The sequence below is a fragment of the Schistocerca gregaria genome, chromosome 2 (genome assembly GCF_023897955.1).
Source record: "Schistocerca gregaria isolate iqSchGreg1 chromosome 2, iqSchGreg1.2, whole genome shotgun sequence".
In the NCBI taxonomy this organism is placed as follows: Eukaryota; Metazoa; Arthropoda; class Insecta; order Orthoptera; family Acrididae; genus Schistocerca; species Schistocerca gregaria.
This window is the reverse complement of record NC_064921.1, coordinates 515828838-515850389: the sequence shown is the minus strand read 5'-3', so window position 1 is coordinate 515850389 and position 21552 is coordinate 515828838.

Here is a 21552-nt window from a genome sequence, read left to right as displayed (position 1 = left end):
GAGGAAACGGAACTCATGAATAATATGGAGTTTCATCACGACGGGGCTCCGGTACACTTTCCTCTTCAGGTGCATGGTTTCCTTGTTTAGCTGTTTCAAGGCCGCTGGGTTGAACGTGTTTCAGCAACATGTCCAGTCACGTTAAAATGGCCACCACGAAACCTGAACCTTATAAAGGAAGGCAGTTCGTTGCAGGGGAATAATCAAGTCCCATGGGCCTCATCGTCGTCATAAATGTTAATGAAGAACAGGGCCAAACCGTTCAAGACGCCTTTAGAAACGTAACTCGTGAGAAGTTCCGAATGATGATATCGCGAGAAGCTCCTCATGATGATATCACTAACATCGATATGCAGCAGGATTTGCATTTATTTTGTTCAAACATTATGAATTACCTCGAAAAAAAAAACTGTCTATTGACGCACAGTCAACATGGGTTTAGAAAACATCATTCCTGTGAAAAACAACTAGCTCTTTATTCACATGAAGTGTTGAGTGCTGTTGACAAGGGATTTCAGATCGATTCCATATTTCTGGATTTCCGGAAGGCTTTTGACACTGTACCACACAAGCGGCTTGTAGTGAAATTGCGTGCTTATGGAATATCATCTCACTTATGTGACTGGATTTGTGATTTCCTGTCAGAAAGGTCACAGTTCGTAGTAACTGACGGAAAGTCATAGAGTAAAACAGAAGTGATTTCTGGCGTTCTCCAAGGCAGTGTTATAGGCCCTCTGCGTACCTTATCTATATAAACGTTATAGGAGACAATTTGAGCAGCCGTCTTAGATTGTTTGCAGTTGATGTTGTTGTTTATCGTCTTGTAAAATCATCTGAAGTTCAAAACAAATTGCTAAACGATTTAGAAAATATATCTGTATTGTGCGAAAATTGGCAATTGACCGTAAGTAATGAAAAGTGTGAGGTGATCTACATGAGTGCTAAAGGGAATCCGTTAAACTTCGGTAACACGATTAATCAATCAAATATAAAGGCTGTAATTTCAACCAAATACCTTGGAGCTACAGTTAGATACAACTTAAACTGGAAGTAACACATAGTAAATGTTTTTGGGAAGGCTAAGCAAAGACTGCGTTTTGTTGGCAGGACACTTGGAAAATGTTGCAGATCTACTAAGGAGACTGCCTACACTACGCTTATCCGTCCTCTTTTAGAATACTACTGCGTGATGTGGAATTCTTACCATCGGACTTACGGAGTACATTGAAAACGTTCAAAGAAGGGCAGCACGTTTTGTTTTACCGCAAAATATGGAAGAGAGTGTCACAGAAGTAATACAGGATTTGGATTGGACAAAAGAAACGAGTACTTCGTTCCGACAGAATCTTGTGACGAAATTCCAGTCACCAACTCTCTCCTCCGAATGCGAAAATATTTAGTTGACACACCTACATAGGGAGAAACGATCACCACGATCAAATAAGGAAAATCAGAGCTCGTACGGAAAGATATAGGTGTTCGTTCTTTCTGCATGCTATACGAGATTGGAATAACACAGAATTGTGAATGAGGTTCGATGAACCCTCTGCCAGGCACTTAAATGTGATTCTCAGAGTATCCATGTAGATGTAGATGTAGATGAAACTCACACGTAGGTCTCTGTAAGGTAAAATGGTGGATGTACAGATACGTTGGAGACATAAGTTTTACATGTAAGTACTTATATAGCCCATATAATATACTAGTACATCTACATGTGCAGGGTGTTTGTTTTAACTCGAGACATCTAAATACCTCGAAAACGACACATCGTACGAGAAAAACGTTTTAGGTGAAAAGTTAGTTTTAGTATAGGGGTCATCTGTCTCTACTACAGCTGGTCACCTGCTAACCACCCCTCCTGCCTGAGAGGGATCTATTGGGAAGTGGGAAGCTCCTCCAAATTTTACTGCATATTCGGATTTTACGCCAAAAAACATGTACGGTTTATCAAACGATTGTTTCCCATTTTTGGTGTATGACGCTGTGATCGGAAAATATCATGTGCCTGTTTTTCTAATGAAGAACCGACGCATTTTATTTCACATTTGTTTTACGATTTTGTGTTCTAACGGTTTATATTTGTATTTGATTGCATAGTGTGATATGATGTGGTGGTCCGCTGAGCGAAGGGTCGTGCGTGTGAGTGTTTACACGATATGTGTATATCCATGGCAGAAGCCCCTGTCACTGTCACTTCATGGACACTTTATGTTATCACAATGCTTGTGGTCTCTATTCCGCAGGTAGCTGAGTAATGATCAGCCTGAGAGTTACGGCGACTGGATGGAAACGTACACGGAAACAGTCACCCTGATGGCAGGGGTCAAGGGCGACCATCGAAATCAAGCATTCCGTTGGTTTTGGGACTCACCGCAATCAATCCCATAAAGAACAGAAAACTAAGTTATCAGACAAGTACTTTACTTGACATAAATGTCACTGTCCAACCATATTATTTGTACTGTATAATCACATTTGCAATCTTCAAGCAACATTTGAACGTATATTTCAACTTTTAGAACACAAAGGTTTACATTTACATGAAATGTGGAATGAAATGCGTCAGTTCTTAATTGCAAAAACAGACACGCTAGATAACTGTATATTACAAAGCTATCTACGAGCAGTGGAAACAATTATTTGGTAAACCCTACGTATTTGTTGGCGTAGAATCCGAATATGCAGTAAAATTGGGAGCTGGGTGGATGACATGTGACAATACAAAGTTGACACCGCCACGCAGAAGGTTTGCTAGGAGATTGTCGGTTGTAGCAAAGACAGATGTCTCCTTTACTAATATTAACTTTTCACGAATAATTTTTTTTTCTTATGATATAGCTTTCGAGTTATTTAGTTGCACCAAGTTAAAACAAACATCGTGTACTCACGGTGAGTGGCACAGTGTATTTCTGGTACCGCTATTCGATTTCCATCCGCTGTCTGATTCACGAATGTTGTGTGGGAAGAATAATTGTTAGTTAAATTCTGTACGAGCTCTAGTTTTACCAATTTGCGTCATGGTCATTTCGCCATGAATACATTGAAGGGTGTAATATGTAGGTAGATTATTCTTCAAACGCACGCTCCCGGAATTGTAATAGTAATCCTTTCCGTGACACACAATGTCTGTCTTGTAGCGACTGAAGTTCATTGCGCAACTCTATAACGCTCTTGCGCCTACTAATCGATCCGCGCCGCTGTTCGTTGGACCTTGTCCATCTCATCTGCAAACCATGACTGGTAAGGTTACACACTGATGAACCACACTTAAGCATAGGACAAATAAATGTTTTGTAAGCCGCTTCTTTCTTTGGTGCATTACATTTCCCTAGGGTTCTCCCAACACTTAAGATCAGGTCAAACAAGTATTTTGTAAGCGACTTCTTTTGTGGGTGCAATACATTTCCTTAGGATTCTCTCAACAAATCTCAGCCTGTCATCCATTTTCTTCTAAAACTTGTTTTGTGTGATTAGGTCGCCCTGGACGATTACTCCGGGTATTTCACCGATGTTACTGTTTCCAGTAAATTTCCACTATCAGCGTAATAGAACAGTGAAGAATTGCTTCGCTTATTTATTGGCAATAACTCAAATTTATTACTATCAAGATTCTCTCAGGTATTGCTGTATTTCGCTATAGTCACCTGGGGTTGCAGCCTTTCAGTTGACAAGAGCATCATCCGCTAGCAGCCTCATGGAGCTATCAACGTTATCCATCGTAAACAATAGCACTGCTGACAAGGTAGTTCGTGAACGAACGGCCGGATGTCAAAGTACAACGACCAAAATGTTTCGGCAAGCAACCACATTGCCGTCATCAGTTGCGCTGACGAACTGATTGTCTAGAAGCTGGCGCAGTCCCTATAAAACTACACAGGGTTTCAGTCTAACGTATCTTTACATCTGCCGATTTCTTCTCGTTGAGAATAAGGTACTGAATTGTATCTCCTAGATAGTAGTGAATCCAGTAAAAAATCTGGTCCGATATTCGGTAAGCTCGTATTTTCTTCACTGAAGAACAGTATAGAATTGTGTCGAGTGCCTTAGGGAAGACCAGGAACACGGCACCAACCTGAGAGCCTTCATCTTTATGGATTACAAGGACGAACAAAGCGGCTGTTTCTCAAGACTTCTGCTACGTAATCCATGTGGATCGTTATACAATTTTAGTTATCTAGAGTGGAAGGAATAGGGGAAGGAACGTTAGGGTTTAACGTTCCGTTGACAACTTGGTCACTACAGACGCAGCACACAATTGAAATGTTTCAACGATGGGAAAGGAATTCAACCGTATCCTTTCAGAAGTATAAGCTCGTCATTTTCCTGTAGTAATTGACGGAAATGGTGGGTAAACTAAATCAGGAGGACTGGACGACGATTTGAACAATCGTCCCCATGAATGCGGATATGGTGTGCTATCACAGAACACCTTTTGTTTTTTTCTCGTGGAACATCATAATGTGTGAGCATAGAACATCTTCCGTAATTCTACGACAGAGTGACAGCGTGTGGGCATCATTTCGACGCCTCGTCTTGGAAACAGGAATACAGTTTTGACTTGAAGGTGCGAGAACTTCTCGGACTCTAGGCGCATCAACCGCCTGCAATATAGGTGCAGACAGTACCTGCAGTGTCGCTTGACAGAGAGCCTTAGCCCAGCTGTGAGCTTTTGCACCCGGGCCGACTGCTATGGCCGGGTCGCACTGAGCTGACTGAGTCATCGCTGGCTGCAATTGTATGAGCGTCCATGAAGAACGGTCAGCGGTCCTGGCGCACGTGTCGTAACGGCCCACCAGCTGTGCAGTACGGTAAGGTAATGCCCGCGGCAGGTACTGCATAGCGGACCCCATATGGAGTCGCAGGCTCTGAGGCTGCCGCCGCGATCTAGCTAAGGAACCACTGCTTTAATTCTGTGATCCGCAACCACATTCGTATTTGTTTCATACAGTGACGAGCTGAAACATCACCTGATTAACTGGTTGTTAGTCCACTTTTGGAACGCAATGCAGCCTCGGATCTGCGTGGCACCATTTCCAAAAACGCCTTGGTAGTTTTCCGGGGGTGAATAATAATAGATGCCTAAGCACAGGTCACACAGTTCCCATAAATTATGAGCTGATGGATTGTGGGCGCAGAGATGGGGCATGATAGCGCCCCGGAGGTGTTCCATCAGTTCGACATCAGGCGAAATCTGTCATGTAGGACATTAACATAATTCCACTACACGCTATTGAAAATAATGTATCCCACTTCTGGCCTTGTGACCCGGACAGTTATCTTGCTGGGAGGTACCGTCGCCGTCTGGGAAGACATCAGTCATGAAGGGGTGTAGCTAGTTCCCAACGGCGTTCACACAGTCTGTAGATGTCGTGGTAGCTTCGAATAGTACCACAGTTTTCATGGAAGCCCATGTCAATGTCCTCCATAGCATAAAACACTACCCTCACAGGATTACATTCACACGAGGTGCACGTTTCTAGAAGCCGTTCGCCACGATGTACCTGGACCCGACTATCGGCCTGGTGTAACAACAAACATTACTGTTCCTGCAAAGAGACATTTTCATGTTCACCCATGGTCCAGTTTTTATGATCCAGTGCTCACTAAAATCGCAAATGACGATGTCGCAGGGTCAATATGGGAACACGTAGCGATCATCGACTCAATAGCCCATGTTCAACAATGTGCGCTGAACGGTGTGCATCGACACACTTGTTACTGCACCACCGATGTACTCTGTCGTCAAATCTGCCACAGAACACCACCTGTCCTGTTTTACAGAGCGAGCACGCCCCCGACCTCCGGGTTCTGTGATCAAGTGTGGACGTCTAACAACTTGTCACCGGCTCTCAGTCGCTTTCCTTAGATGCTCACAGAGTAGCATACGAACAGCCGAACAGCTTCGCTATTTCCGAGATGATCGTTCCCAGTCCCCGACCCATAACTGTCTGCCCTTCGTCAAAGCCGGTAACGTCAATGGAATTCTCCATTTCCGGCCCATGTCGTCGCTGAAATGATAATCCCCATTCGACTCTGCTCCGCTTATTCGTATAATATCCTTATCGCCTGTGCTAGCATTCAATCCTCCGTGAGTAATGGTCATAATGTTTTGGCTCATCAGTGTACAACTGATGTTTATGACGGGTCACAAACCACAATCCATTCCCCGACGCACTATCAGTATAAGGAAGATACATGTGTATGTATGTATATGATGAACAGGGTACACTATGTCATCAAAAGTATCCGGACACATGGCTGAAAAAGACTTACAAGTTCGTGGCGCCCTCCATCGGTAACGCTGGAATTCAACATGGCGTTGGCCCACCCACTCTCGCAGGCATGCGTTCGATCAGGTCCTGGAAAGTTTCTTGGGGAATAGCAGCCGATTCCTAACGGAGTGCTGCACTGAGGAAAGGTATCGATGTCGGTCGATGAGGCCAGGCACGAAGTCTGCGTTCCGAAACATCCGAAAGCTGTTCTATAGAATTCAGGGCAGGACTCTGTGCAGTCCATTACAGGGATGTTATTGTCGTGTAACTACTACGCCACAGACTGTACATCATGAACAGGAGCTCGATCGTGTTGAAAGATGCAATCACCATTCCCGAATTGCTCTTCAATACTCCCCCCATGAACCGTGGACCTTGCCGTTGGTGGGGAGGCTTGCGTGCCTCAGCGATACAGATAACCGTACCGTAGGTGCAACCACAACGGAGCGGTATCTGTTGAGAGGCCAGACAAACGTGTGGTTCCTGAAGAGGGGCAGCAGCCTTTTCAGTAGTTGCAGGGGCAACAGTCTGGATGATTGACTGATCTGGCCTTGTAACAATAATCAAAACGGCCTCGCTGTGCTGGTACTGCGAACGGCTGAAAGCAAGGGGAAACTACGGCCGTAATTTTTCCCGAGGGCATGCACCTTTACTGTATGATTAAATGATGATGGCGTCCTCTTGGGTAAAATATTCCGGAGGTAAAATAGTCCCCCATTCGGATCTCCGGGCGGGGACTACTCAAGAGGAGGTCGTTATCAGGAGAAAGAAAACGGACGTTCTACGGATCGGAGCGTGGAATGTCAGATCCCTTAATCGGGCAGGTAGGTTAGAGAATTTAAAAAGGGAAATGGATAGGTTAAAGTTAGATATAGAGGGAATTAGTGAAGTTCGGTGGCAGGAGGAACAAGACTTCTGGTCAGGTGACTACAAGGTTATAAACACAAAATCAAATAGGGGTAATGCAGATGTAGGTTTAATAATGAATAGGAAAATAGGAATGCGGGTAAGCTACTACAAACAGCATAGTGAACGCATTATTGTGGCCAAGATAGATACGAAGCCCACACCTACTACAGTAGTACAAGTTTATATGCCAACTAGCTCTGCAGATGACGAATAAATTGAAAAAATGTATGATCAAATAAAAGAAATTATTCAGATAGTGAAGGGAGATGAAAATTTAATAGCCATGGATGACTGGAATTTGGTAGTAGGAAAAGGGAGAGAAGGAAACGTAGTAGGTGAATATGGACTGGGGCAAAGAAATGAAAGAGGAAGCCGCTTGGTAGAATTTTGCACAGAGCACAACTTAATCATAGATAATACTTGGTTCAAGAATCATAAAAGTAGGCTGTATACATGGAAGAAGCCTGGTGATACTAAAAGGTATCAGATAGATTATATAATGCTAAGACAGAGATTTAGGAACCAGGTTTTAAATTGTAAGACATTTCCAGGGGCAGATGTGGACTCTGACCACAATCTATTGGTTATGACCTGTAGATTAAAACTGAAGAAACTGAAAAAAAGGTGGGAATTTAAGGAGATGGGACATGGATAAACTAAAAGAACCAGAGGTTGTACAGAGTTTCAGGGAGAGCATAAGGGGGCAATTGACAGGAATGGGGGAAAGAAATACTGTAGAAGAAGAATGGGTAGCTTTGAGGGATGAAGTAGTGAAGGCAGCAGAGGATAAAGTAGGTACAAAGACGACGGCTAGTAGAAATCCTTGGGTAACTGAAGAAATATTGAATTTAATTGATGAAAGGAGAAAATATAAAAATGCAGTAAATGAAGCAGGCAATAAGGAATACAGAAGTCTCAAAAACGAGATCGACAGGAAGTGCAAAATGGCTAAGCAGGGATGGCTAGAGGACAAATGTAGGGATGTAGAGGCTTATCTCACTAGGGGTAAGATAGAGACTGCCTACAGGAAAATTAAAGAGACCTTTGGAGATAAGAGAACCACTTGTATTAATATCAAGAGCTCAGATGGAAACCCAGTTCTAAGCAAAGAAGGGAAAGCAGAAAGGTGGAAGGAGTATATAGAGGCTCTATACAAGGGCGATGTACTTGAGGATGTAAAGGAACTGAAAATATTGTGATTTAATCGCAGAGGTGCTGAAAAATTGTTCCAGTGACACACCAGAGAAATATCTGGTAAACTTTTTATCTTTGAGAGACATAGGAACAATTTCGCCCTCCATTTTTTATTTCTTGTATGAACGACTACTTTTTGTTCTGATGGGCTGGTGGGATGTCGTACTGTCTAATTACTAATGTGTGTGTGTGTGTGTGGTAAATGAATGAGTTAAAAGACGCAAGATGTGTTTTATATTATTTTCATCGCACAACAAGCCTTATTCCCATGCCTATGGAGTATTTATGTTAAACAGAGAAGGCGAGTTTTAGATGGAACCGAAGATCTTCAAAACGGCGCTGCTCAACAATAGAGGTACGTGATTGTGCTCTCTCCTTTCGTGGCCTCTAAAATTACTTCCGATTCGTTTTGCCGAGACATTCAGAACCTGCAATCTTCTTTTTCTTATAAAAATACTAGTCCGATGCAAAAGAAATACTCTTAGATTTAAATAATTGCCATTCTTTTACCCAGGCCACAGGGAATGATAGAACGTACGTGCCTCTACTCTGAATGTACGTTCGCAATCTCCGAGTGTGCTACGACGAAATTATTTCACAATGAAAATTTCTCATCAGACCGCAACCACTCGCACGCGAATGTACGTGTCCTCTGAATGTATCTAGTCAGTCACGCGCGTTGTTCAAAAGCTTTACTTTTAATATTCAGTGGATTACATTTCCGAAATTAATTTTTGTTTATGCTGCAAATCGTACTTCACGCGAAGTATTTATTACGTAAGTTTCAGGCTCAATTTAATAAAAAAAAAAAAAGATTCCGAATAATAGAAATAAAGAATAACAATCAAACAAATCAAACCTAAATAAACAGAAAGAGGGAACGTTACAAGGACAATATTATGGAAATGGGAGAGGATGTAGATGAAGACGAAATGGGAGATACGATACTGCGTGTAGAGTTTGACAGAGCACTGAAAGACCTAAGCCGAAACAAGGCCCCGTGAGTAGACAATATTCCATTGGAACTACTGACGGCCTTTGGAGAGCCAGTCCTGACACAACTCTACCATCTGGTGAGCAAGATGTATGAGACAGGCGAAATACCCTCAGACTTCAAGAAGAATATAATAATTCCAATCCCAAAGAAAGCAGGTGTTGACAGATGTGAAAATTACCGAACTATCAGTTTAATAAGTCACAGCTGCAAAATACTAACACGAATTCCTTACAGACGAATGGAAAAACTAGTAGAAGCCGACCTCGGGGAAGATCAGTTTGGATTCCGTAGAAATGTGGGAACACGTGAGGCATTACTGACCCTACGACTTATCTTAGAAGCTAGATTAAGGCAGGGCAAACGTGCGTTTCTAGCATTTGTAGACTTAGAGAAAGCTTTTGACAATGTTGACTGGAATACTCTCTTTCAAATTCTGAAGGTGACAGGGGTAAAATATAGGGAGCGAAAGGCTATTTACAATTTGTACAGAAACCAGATGGCAGTTCTAAAAGTCGAGGGACATGAAAGGGAAGCAGTGGTTGGGAAGGGAGTGAGAGAGAGTTGTAGTCTATCCCCGATGTTATTCAATCTGTATATTGAGCAAGCAGTAATGGAAACAAAAGAAAAATTTGGAGTAGGTATTAAAATTCATGGAGAAGAAATAAAAACTTTGAGGTTAGCCGATGACATCGTAATTCTGTCAGAGACAGCAAAGGACTTGGAAGAGCAGTTGAACGGAATGGATAGTGTCTTGAAAGGAGGATATAAGATGAACATCAACAAAAGCAAAACGAGGATAACGGAATGTAGTCGAATTAGGTCGGGTGATGCTGAGGGAATTAGATTAGGAAATGAGACACTTATAGTAGTAAAGGAGTTTTGCTATTTGGGGAGCAAAATAACTGATGATGGTCGAAGTAGAGAGGATATAAAATGTAGACTGGCAATGGCAAGGAAAGCGTTTCTGAAGAAGAGAAATTTGTTAAAATCGAATATAGATTTATGTATCAGGAAGTCATTCCTGAAAGTATTTGTATGGAGTGTAGCCATGTATGGAAGTGAAACATAGTTTGGACAAGAAGAGAATAGAAGCTTTCGAAATGTGGTGCTACAGAAGAATGCTGAAGATTAGATGGGTAGATCACATAACTAATGAGGAAGTATTGAATAGGATTGGGGAGAAGAGAAGTTTGTGGCACACTTGACCAGAAGACGGGATCGGTTGGTAGGACATGTTCTGAGCCATCAAGGGATCACCAATTTAGTATTGGAGGGCAGCGTAGAGGGTAAAAATCGTAGAGGGAGACCAAGAGATGACTACACTAAGCAGATTCAGAAGGATGTGTGTTGCAGTGGGTTCTGGGAGTTGAAGAAGCTTGCACAGGACTGAGTAACATGGAGAGCTGCATCAAACCAGTCTCAGGACTGAAGACCACAACAACAACAACACTGAGAAGCAAGAACGTGCTTTTAACATCAATGTAAGCCTGTGCTGTGATAGTGCCACGCAAAACACCAAGGGGTGCCACGCCCTCGATGAAAAACGTGACCACACCATAACACCACCACCTTCGAATTTTACTGTTGGCACTATACGCTCTGGCATATGACGTTCACCGGGAATTCGCCAAACCCACACCCTGCCATCGGATCGCAACATTGTCTACCGTGATTCGTCAATCCGCACAGCGTTTTTCCACAGTTTAATTGTCCAATGTTTACGCTCCTAACAGCAAACGAGGTGTAGGTTGGCATTTACCGGCGTGATGTGTGGCTTATGAGCAGTCGCTCAACCATGAAATCCACTTTTTCTCACTTCCCGGCTGTCTGTCATAGTACCTGCGGTGGATCATGATGCAGTCTGGAATTCCTGTGTGGTGGTCTGGATAGATGTCTGCCTATTTCACATTACGACCCTCTTCAACTGTCGGCGGTCTCTGTCAGTCAACAGAGAGGTCGGCTTGTACGTTTTTGTTCTGTACGTGTCCCTTCACGTTTTCACTTCACTGTCAGACCTAGGGATGTTTAGGAATGTGGAAATCTCGCGTACAGACGTATGACACAAGTGACACCCAATCACCTGACCACGTTCGAAGTCCATGAGTTCCGCGGAGCGCTCCATTCTGCTCTCTCACGATGTCTAATGACTACTGAGATCGCTGATAAGGAGTACCTGACAGTAGGTGGCAGCACAATGCACCTAATATGAAAAACGTATGTTTTTGGTGGTGTCTGGATACATTTGATCATCGGCACCCGACTAAACGTAGTAATGTAATGAAAAGGCTAACTCCATTCGAATAAGCAAACCATATGGCATGAAACCCGCCAACGAATACTACTAGCTGATAGAAAAACAACCTGATAAAGACTTAATATTGATACACCGACTTAGAAAAGAGTATACGGAAAAGGTTGTGACGATACATATTTTGGAACTGGATAATGTAAGATCACAAAGACAGTAGCAAAATAAGTACTAAAATTTACAAAAAAGGGTACAAAATACCATGACAAAATGAAAGAGCCGACCAACATGCACCTTTAAAATTCAGTTAAATATTCTTTATCTTTCGTTAAATAATTATGCTAAAATCTGCACTCCATTGCGTATCACACCTCAGAATGGCATTTTTTGTCTCTGAAAAAGTTAAGGAAATTGTAATATTTTCTGATACCATTTAATTTTTGGAAGCCGCAACTCGATAAAGGAATGGCCCTAATGAAACAAAACTCGAATTACGTGTGGAACAGTGTAACAGCAATAAGTCGCTAAGAAAAAAAATACAAAAAAACGCACGGTATTATGGGCAGGGACAACCAGGAGGGTCGTTAGGCCGCGTAGCGGGAAAAACTTTTATTCCTCTGCTCGCAAATCTCTTTATCCAAACTGTATATGAGACTCGTTTCTTCCGTTCTTCCGTTGATCGTGTGGTAATAAACGGCTGTGTGTATAGCATCATATCATGTTTACGTTGTATTTTGATGAAAGGAGAGAATGAAACCCGGTGCCTTCACATAGCCTACTCCTCTCGAAATACAAGAAAGGTGGCACTGAGTTTAAAATCTCCAACCGATGGACCAATTCCCATCAACAGTGTTACATGCCCTCATACCAGGACATCTTGCGAAAACGTTTGGAATTTAGTTCACGACTTTGACGTAGTCTGACGATCAAGAACCGTGCGACAATACGTCTCCTTTCCTTGCTGGCGAAATACTGGTGGTGAAAACTTCTTCCACCACTAAGTTTAAAATCGGTTACATTCGAGTGGAGTACCAAAGCACAAGCGTGCATTAATAATCTGGATCACGGAGGTGGGTAATAAGTTATTAACATTTGACATGTGTGTCATACATGTGGTCATAAGTAGCTCTCTTAAGCTGTGATGAAGGGTCGTCAAACGAATGGAAATTACAAGAAATTTCCAGAATATGCTGCTTTGTCTGCATGAAAGCGGTAGTGAGGCAGCACAGCTTTGAATAACAGCCACACTGCCAGTATGGCTGTAACGGGCGATGTACTCTCGTCCTCAGTATCTGTGGGACCTCAGAACACAGTGGCAGGTGTAGACTTGTCCCCGTCGACGGTTCGATTCCGCGTCCTGCAGACTGGACTGGCGGTGGTCATGACTACATGTCGGCTTCCATTGCCGATACACTTTTCAGTAGGCACTGTCGATAGAGAAAATAGCTTTCTTTGGACGAGTTCCGTTCCAGTGTGGATTTCACTGACAGCTGCATACGCGACAGACGCTGTCATGCCGACAGAACTTTCGCACTGCTGAGCGGTACAGCTCTCAAATGCCAAGTATTCTGGTTTCAGAGTATTACTAGAAGCAACAGACAAACCTGATTTTGCAGTATTGAGGGAAACGTAAACAGTAATAGCCTCAACAGGTGCGTTTTAGAACGTAAGTTACTGCCACTCTTCCTGCGCAATTCGTAGATGGAGAAGCATTGTGTGTCGACATCTGGTGCTGTATGTGGAAATACTGATACCATAGAATGAATTGAGAGGTTCTAAGAACATTTTCAGACAGTTTACGATTCCAGATCACGGCGTTTGGGTGCTCTGACAGTAATGGAGGGTTCATACCAAGCTGAATTCTCCCAGTCAAAGATCACGTAGATCTGTGTACGTTATCATTTCTATAATGGGCCATCAAAAAGTTTACGTTTAAAGCCATTGATACGGAATATACGCAACGTAGCAATACTACAATGCGGGTACATAAGATCAACATATGGCGAATAACGGTGACGTAATTACCAATGCGTCCAAACAGGATCAACGTCCTGTTAATGTTTCCTTGGCTGTCGGAGGACAAACACATCAGAGAATGAAGAACGTGTGGGCAGCATGTCTGTCGGAAACCACCATCCTGGAACTGTGCGCCAAGTTCCGCGCTGCTTCATGGTAACGAATGTCCCCATATTGCTAATTTCACAACGTAGAAGTTATGCCAACTCACGAGGGAGGCACAAGAACATCCGCCTTACACTCCTGATCTCTCCCCATGCGATTATCACGCCTTCTGTGTCTTAAAAAGGCATTGAAGGGTGGACAATTCCTGTCGCACGAGGATGTGCAGCAAGCAGTTAAAGACTTCGTCACTCAGCAGGACACAGTGTTTCAACCTGTAGCATCGTTGGGCTGATTCCTTCAACGGTGACGCCGATTTTACCTGGCTCTCATACTGATTCTGGACGTACGGGTTTCGAACGGAAACATTTTGATCGCCCCTTATACGAGGTCTGTTTGGAAAGTAAGGTCAGATGGGGTGCGAAATGGAAACCACAGTGATAATACGATGAAGCTTTGCAGAGATGCGTTGGGAAGTGTCTCTAGTATGCTCGTCGATGGTGTCACGTCGCTCTTTTCAGTTCTGAGCACACAGTGAGCACTTAAAGATGCTTAGGACAATAGTGTTAACGCCAAGTATGAGGGCCTGGTGTGAGATCTGGCCTTATGTAATGTAACTGACATATCTGTCATACGTTCCCTTCTGCACGACAATTCTCGGCCGCTCTCTGAAGGGGCAATGAAGGTACTCCTTCAGTGTTTCCCGTGGGAAGTGTTTTATCACCCACAGTATAGCCCGTAATTGACTGTCCCTGAATTACATCTCTGCTCACACGAACCGCTAGCTACGAAGATAACGTTCTAGCACGGACAACGACGTGTAGATCACCGTAGAGAATTGGTAGGAAGCACAGGCGGCTTTCTTATATCACGAGGGTATTGAAAAGCTGGTACGACGCTACGACAAACTTCTAAATCGGAGCGGCGACTATGTATAGAAATAACTGGAAGGTGTAGCTAACGGCTGCAAATAAAACAGTTTTGATTTTCACAGTGCTTTCCATTTTATGACCTATCGGACCTTACTTTCCGAATGGGCTTCTTATATCCCCATGTATGCAGTGCTAAATTCTTTCGGTCATATATTTATTTTTTCTTTTGTTATAATATTCACAAACGTTTTATTGTTATGCTTGTTTTTCAAAAACATTCGTCCGATTTCACAGGACCACATCTTCTAAACGACTGAATATTGAACGTAGGGGTAAACTGGAACTTCCGCATTACGACTGTAAATTTAAAAATTACCACTCCATTTTACAAGACTTATCCTTTATTTGCATGCACTTATAACGATGATACCCTCCTCCCCCTCCTGCTCCTCCTCCTCCTCAGGATTTCCTTCAAGCGAGCCACGTAGGAACTCTGTTCCGATACAGCTTTATCGGATCACACGTTACTCCTCTCCTCTTGAAATCTTCGGCATCCTGGTCTGTCCATATCTTCATAGGTCACCCAACCGTTTTTTTTTTTTTTTTTGCTGGTATCTCCATCTCCAAATACTGATGTGGATTTCGACAGCAGTGCATTTGCTTCACATGATCTAATCACTTCATTCTTGCAGCGCTCATTCTTTCCTCCATGGTCAAGGTCGCCTGCAGGTCTTTCCTTACATATTCGTACCTGATTGTGTCTCTCCTGGTTTTTTGTAGGTCTGACTCAGGGAATTTCATTTCGCATGCTTGTATTGGACTCTCCTCTTATTTATGACACAGGCCTCCAGAACATACGTCGTGATTGGCAGGATATAGGTTTAAAACATGGACTGTTTAGATCTTAGAGGGATTCCCTTGTACCAGATTAGGTGTCGTACTTGGTTTAAGAAACTGGATCCTTTTGCTACACGGTTCAAAACTTATGATTTCACACTTCCACAACTTGATATGACACTACCCAGTTGACTGAAACTTTTCACACATTCAACCTCCTCCTCTTCAAGTATGGTGTTACAAGATGAGAGTGTGCTGTTGATCTTCATTGCCACTATCTTGCTCTTACTCACAGTCGAATTCTTTAATTTTTTTACAGTTTTGTCCTCCCGAATGACGATGTCATCAGCAACAGCAAAAGCATTAATGGTATGCTTTGTAAATTTACATTTAGGCCCAAAATCTGAATTCATCTTTCACGAGTACTCAACGTGTCGTCCTCCGGGTGCTGGAGTGCAGTGTCATTATGTACGTGAATAGAACGCCAAAGGGTCCCTCTAAGAATTCCCCCTGATCCCCCCCCCCCCCTCCCGTTCAGCAACACCACTGGTGCCACCCACAAACCTTGGTTAAGCACGTTGCAAATGTACCTGCCACAAACTCCAACACCAGTCTGACAGCTCTTCTTCGTTTTTTTTTCTTTTTCTTTTTAGTGCCTGAAATTAGGCAAATCGCACGCCAGATCGTCGAAGGGGTTGTCTAAGCCTCAGGCGCTAGAACAGTCGCAAGGCAGAAAGTGTGTCCAATTTTCAGACAAGCACATTTGTTACATTGTCAACTAAGGTGCGTGCTTCTCAGCAAGGGTGTTGCCGAACTAGGGGATCTTAGACGGACGGTTTATGGTCTTATTCATGCACAGGTTAACATTGCACTCCGCCATGATAACACCACAAGAGGGCGAGAAACAGAAGGCGTGAAATAGTGTAAGTACACTTTACTGCTTCGGATCACGTTCAAATTTCGTTGATTGATTCTGAACGGTCCTAGTGGTTCCAACCTGTACACGAGAGCAAGAATTACGGTCGCGCTGTATTCCAAAGGGATGTGATCACCTTCAATGGGGATGCAGCCCTACAATGTCCTTAGAGAACGGTGGTAACGCCCGGTGATGTCTTCAGTATAAAGGATTGTCAAGAACGTCTTGCTGTTGCTTGTCGCACTGTGAGCTGTTGTTTTCGACCGCGAAATGTGTGGAATCAACGCCCCAGGAAAATGGGTGAGTTCATTGACGCCCTTAATGCAACACCCTGAGGAGTTTTCGTGTCGATTGTGAGCCGCGATGTTTCTGAAATATTTTCCTCTGCCACCCATAAGGAAACACCGTGATTTCAATGCCAAGGGTCACGGTTGTGACATCCATCGCATGAGACATGGAGAAAAGGGATGAACTGTGGATAAGAGGGCCTGTGACAACCTTCTCAACGTGTGACACATCTACGGTCGGGTTAGGCCAAATTGTGGTGAAATATGTTGCCGATGTGACATCATTAACCCACATTACAGTTCACAATAGCTACTAAGATGTGGCCTTTTCTTCGCACGTGTCGACACCTTGCTGTCTAAAGCGTCGCCGAACCCGAAGTTGACGTCATAGGGCCCCAATACTCCTCCACTATTAGAGAAGAAGGTACCAGGCATGTTCGAACCAAATTTCAAATTTATGAGTCTCATCTTTCGAAAAAATGATCCCTTAATCGTGCTGCGCAATGTAGCGTGCAGTATTCATTCTTAAATTCGATTTCTGAATGTCGACATACCATCAAGCATTAGTGACTGCCACGAGTGTCAATGCGTAATAAACAGCATGGTATCGCTGCACAGTATTCTTACCTTAACATGCCATCTTACAGTGAAATAAATGAAGATTGTGGACAACTCAGAAATATCATGAATCTTGAAGATTATTTTGATATTGGTATTCATTGGTCGATGCAGTAGACGTATTTCCCAATTAATTTGAATTCATAGCTTGCGCGCCACTGGGCAGGAAACCGGCCATTTAGCGAGTGCAGCTGGTGCGCCGTCATCCTGGACCCCCCACGCGGCGGAGAATAAACAGACGGAGATCGCGACCGGTCGCCGCTCATCAGCCATCAGCCGGCCGGGCTATTCTGGTAGCGGGCCAATCTAGGCCAGCAATTTGTCGCCGGCCTGACTCAGCGAGGCGGAGCAGGCAGCAGCAGTGTGTAAGGTCGTGTGTGGCATTCCCTGGCGACCGCTCCTCCCAGTCAGGAGACATGAACGAGTCTGTAATTTCACAAGCAAAATTTTCTCTCACCAGTTACACAACATGTCAGGGTGCTACAAACATATCCCTACCTCTTGCTAGGACCAATAAAGATACAAGGGGCATTCCATAAGTAATGAACACATTTTTTCTTAAATACTGTTGATTTTCTTAACTATTCGAATACACAGCATTATTCCGCGTTTTTTGGCTACAAAACTCTATTTTTCAACATCACCTGCATTCATCGCGATGCCCTTATACTACCTTCCCGGAAGTGCCTGTATGCCCTCATGGTACTGCTCTACTGGCCGATGTCGGAGCCAACGTATTGCTGCAGCAATAACCTATACATCGTCCAGGTACTGCTTCGCATGGAGTGCACCCTTCAGTGAGGCAAACAGATGGAAGTCGGAAAGTGGGAGATCCGGGCTGCTGAGTGGATAAGGAAGAACGGTCTAAAGAAGTTTTGTGAGATCCCCCTGGGTGCGCAGAATTGTGAAGCCTTGCCTTGTCACGGAGAAGGAGAAGTTTGTTTGCAGTTTTGCGGGACGATGAAGTTGTTTCGTCAGTTTACTGAGAGTAGCACCATACACTTCAGAGTTGCTTGCTGTATCATGAGGAAGGACATGAAACTTGAACTTCTTTGAACTTCTTCTCCAGAGGTGAGGTGGTTCGGCGCCACTCCATGATTTGCCGTTTTCTTTCCGGTTGGAAGTGATGAATCCATACTTCATCGCCTGTGACGATGTTCGTCAAAAAATTGTCACGATCAGCATCGTAACGCGGATGCAGTTCTGCACAGATGGTCTTTCGTTGGTCTTTCAGGCCTTCTTTTAGGTGGCGAGAAACCCAACGAGCAGCGAGCTATTTGGTTGTGATACGTTGGTCGCCACGAACAAGAGTATCCGCACCTTGCAACATAGCAGAAGTCACAGGTATGTGGGGCTGGATGCCACATTGGAGATCGGACAGGTTTACGCTACCTTGTTGTGATGATGACGGACGGCTTGCGCAACGACTTACCGTGCTTTTTTTCACTCCCATGTCTACGTAGATATTCTGGAAGCGCCTATGAGTGTCCGCGAAGGTCCGAATTTCCTTTAAAAGAAACTCAATGACAACTCTCTGCTTGGAACGCACCTCCACTACAGACGTCATTTTGGATGCTAATGATAACGCCGACAGCTACAGGCAATTCATGAAACTATAGGAGCTGCAGCGCGAATGTTCCATGACGCCTCACAGCAAATTCCACATGTTTCGACCGAAATTGTCTGACAAAAAAAATAGTTGCATTACATATTGAACGTTCCTTATGGAAAGGGAAAGTTGGGGTGACTTTTGATTCTCGCATCGAAACTGAAAGTCACCTTTGGCGCTACCTATAAGCTGCCGGTTTATTTGATTCCTGGAAAGGGTCTCCCCGTTTCGCTGAGCACCGAATGTGTGACGAGTCCAGACGGCGACAATACAACAACAGAGGGCGTTTGGGTTCTCCCTTCCAACAGGTGCAGCTGCATGTGAAACATTTCTTAACACCCATGGCAGATTCAGGAAGGAGGATACTGTCATTAGATTCATGATACACCCAAAGAACATTTTATTAAATGCGTTTATATTAATTTCACCTTTGTTAATTAATTTTCGGAACGGCAGTTTAAAAATGGTGATCAATTATACAGAATTTCAAGCTTCATTCGCTGCAGGACACTTTTCAGTTTCTCAATTGAAGGCTAGCCTACATGTATGTGGTGGCGAACTCATCAGCTGAGGACAGCGTTGTAGCCAGGAAAAGCCACACATTCATAGGCTGGCCGACGCGGTTCTTGAGTCCTCAGGTACAGCCAGCAATGCTCAGGAAGTCAAGTAGGGCAAGATGTAAAAGGAAAGCCCCTCCATTAACCAAAATTTACAGAAACAGGGTCTTTCCTGACTGTATGGAGAGACAGCTGAAAGGATTACCATTCCTCTCATTTACACGCTCGCAAGATTATGATCAGCGATCTCCAGACAAGTGAAATTCTGATAATGGTGGCTGCAAACTGCGATTTATTGTCAATCAGTAAACTGCCGACTCTGTAAAGAATCGAACTTACATGTATATAACAGCTTCCCAAATTGACAACGTTTCGAGCATTATGTGCAGAGCCCTCCAACCATTTAGGGATTTTCGTGATCTAACGCGCCAGATGGATAGGATTTGGCACGATATCCCCAGGACATCCAACATCTCTGTCAATCAATTCCGAGCCGAATAAAAGCTTGCATAAGCGTCGGAGGTGGACCAACACGTTAATGACTTGTTCATTTTGTAAAGCTCTTTCTTTCGAATAAATCATCCACTTTTTCTGAAATTGTAATCATTTGTGATTCTTGAAACTTTCACTGCGTAAAGCGTATTACATGAAGTGTATGGATGTATGGGTCGTTGGAGCACTCCATTTACCGTAAGCCCATACATATAGACCTGTATTTGCTGGTATCCAGCTGCCACCACTCATCACAAACTTAGGCGTCCTTCGAAAGTTGGTGCACCTGGCGCATGTTACGTCTGATGGAGATAGCCTTGCAAAGGAGCTGAACCACCTATAATTAGTATTCAGAGCTAATTCATATTCTCCGCAACAGATCAGCACAGCTTTAAAGAAGAAGAAACATACAACCTGCAAGATGAAGTGGAGAAGGAGAAGTTCAAGTCCCGGGCGTTCTTCCAGTACGTCGGCAATATTTCGTCGAAATTAGACAGAATCTTAAGAAAACATCATGTTAAAGCAATCCTGCGCCCACCCAGAAAGACTTGCTCTCTTTTTGGTTCGACAGAGGACCATGTGTGGTTGCGGAAATCTGGAATCTACAGAACATGTTGCTAGCGTGGCGAAGCCTACATTGATCAGACAACGCGCACAGTACGTGAAGGATACGTTGAACATTATCACCACGCTCGCCTTTCGTAGCCAAGAAAGTCAGCCAGTCAGAACATAGTATCTCCACAGGACACTCCATGGGTTATTCTGTCAAGGAAAGCTTGACCTGTACAAGATCATTTTGGGATTATTAAGGAATCAGTGAATATACGTTTAGTGGAAGGCCTTATTAATCGTAACGGCGGCTTTCAACTGCAAAAGATGTGGGACCTGATGATTTCTTTAATTTCATGACCAGTAGCACGTATAGCGATAATTAGTTCTTTCAATGTTGACATCTGAATTTTAACTCAGCGAGTGCGCATTCCGACAGACAGTGCACATGTAGAATCACCATTACTCATGCAGCTGCGAGCCATAGGTGGAGTAATATTCGAAGAGGGCGCGAAACTTTACAGAGGTCGCTTATGTAGCGGCTGCCTTTGCGCTTGCTGCTTCGCGCCACTTTTTGGTACAAAGGTAGTGGTGTAAGCTAGCAATCTCCAGTGTAAAACACTCACCTGAAGATGGCTGAATGGTTGTCGGCTAAAATACCATAGGAAGAAGTCGAAGTTATCTGGCTGCAATCCTGAACTCAAACGGAATACTGTGATTACTTGTTTGTCTATAGATGTACATCACAAATACTCACTTCCGTCCCATTCGAAAAATTCCTTCCTAGCGCATTTTTTACTGTTGTGTATTTAGACAAAATGAGAGATGGCTCACCTGTGCACTAACTCACTGTTTCTTTTACCGGAACCACCGCAACTACACGGGACGGGAAAAAACATTTACTATGTACAATTTTCGCCTTGCGACATTTACCAAGTGCGGACTTGTATGGACTGTAGTCGGCTTCCATTAGCTTGACTAAGCGAGCGAGTTTTTGCTATTGGACAGAAATAGCGCCACTTGTTGATTCCTAACAACCGCGCGCCGAATCGGACGCTCCATTGCTGTTGTTAT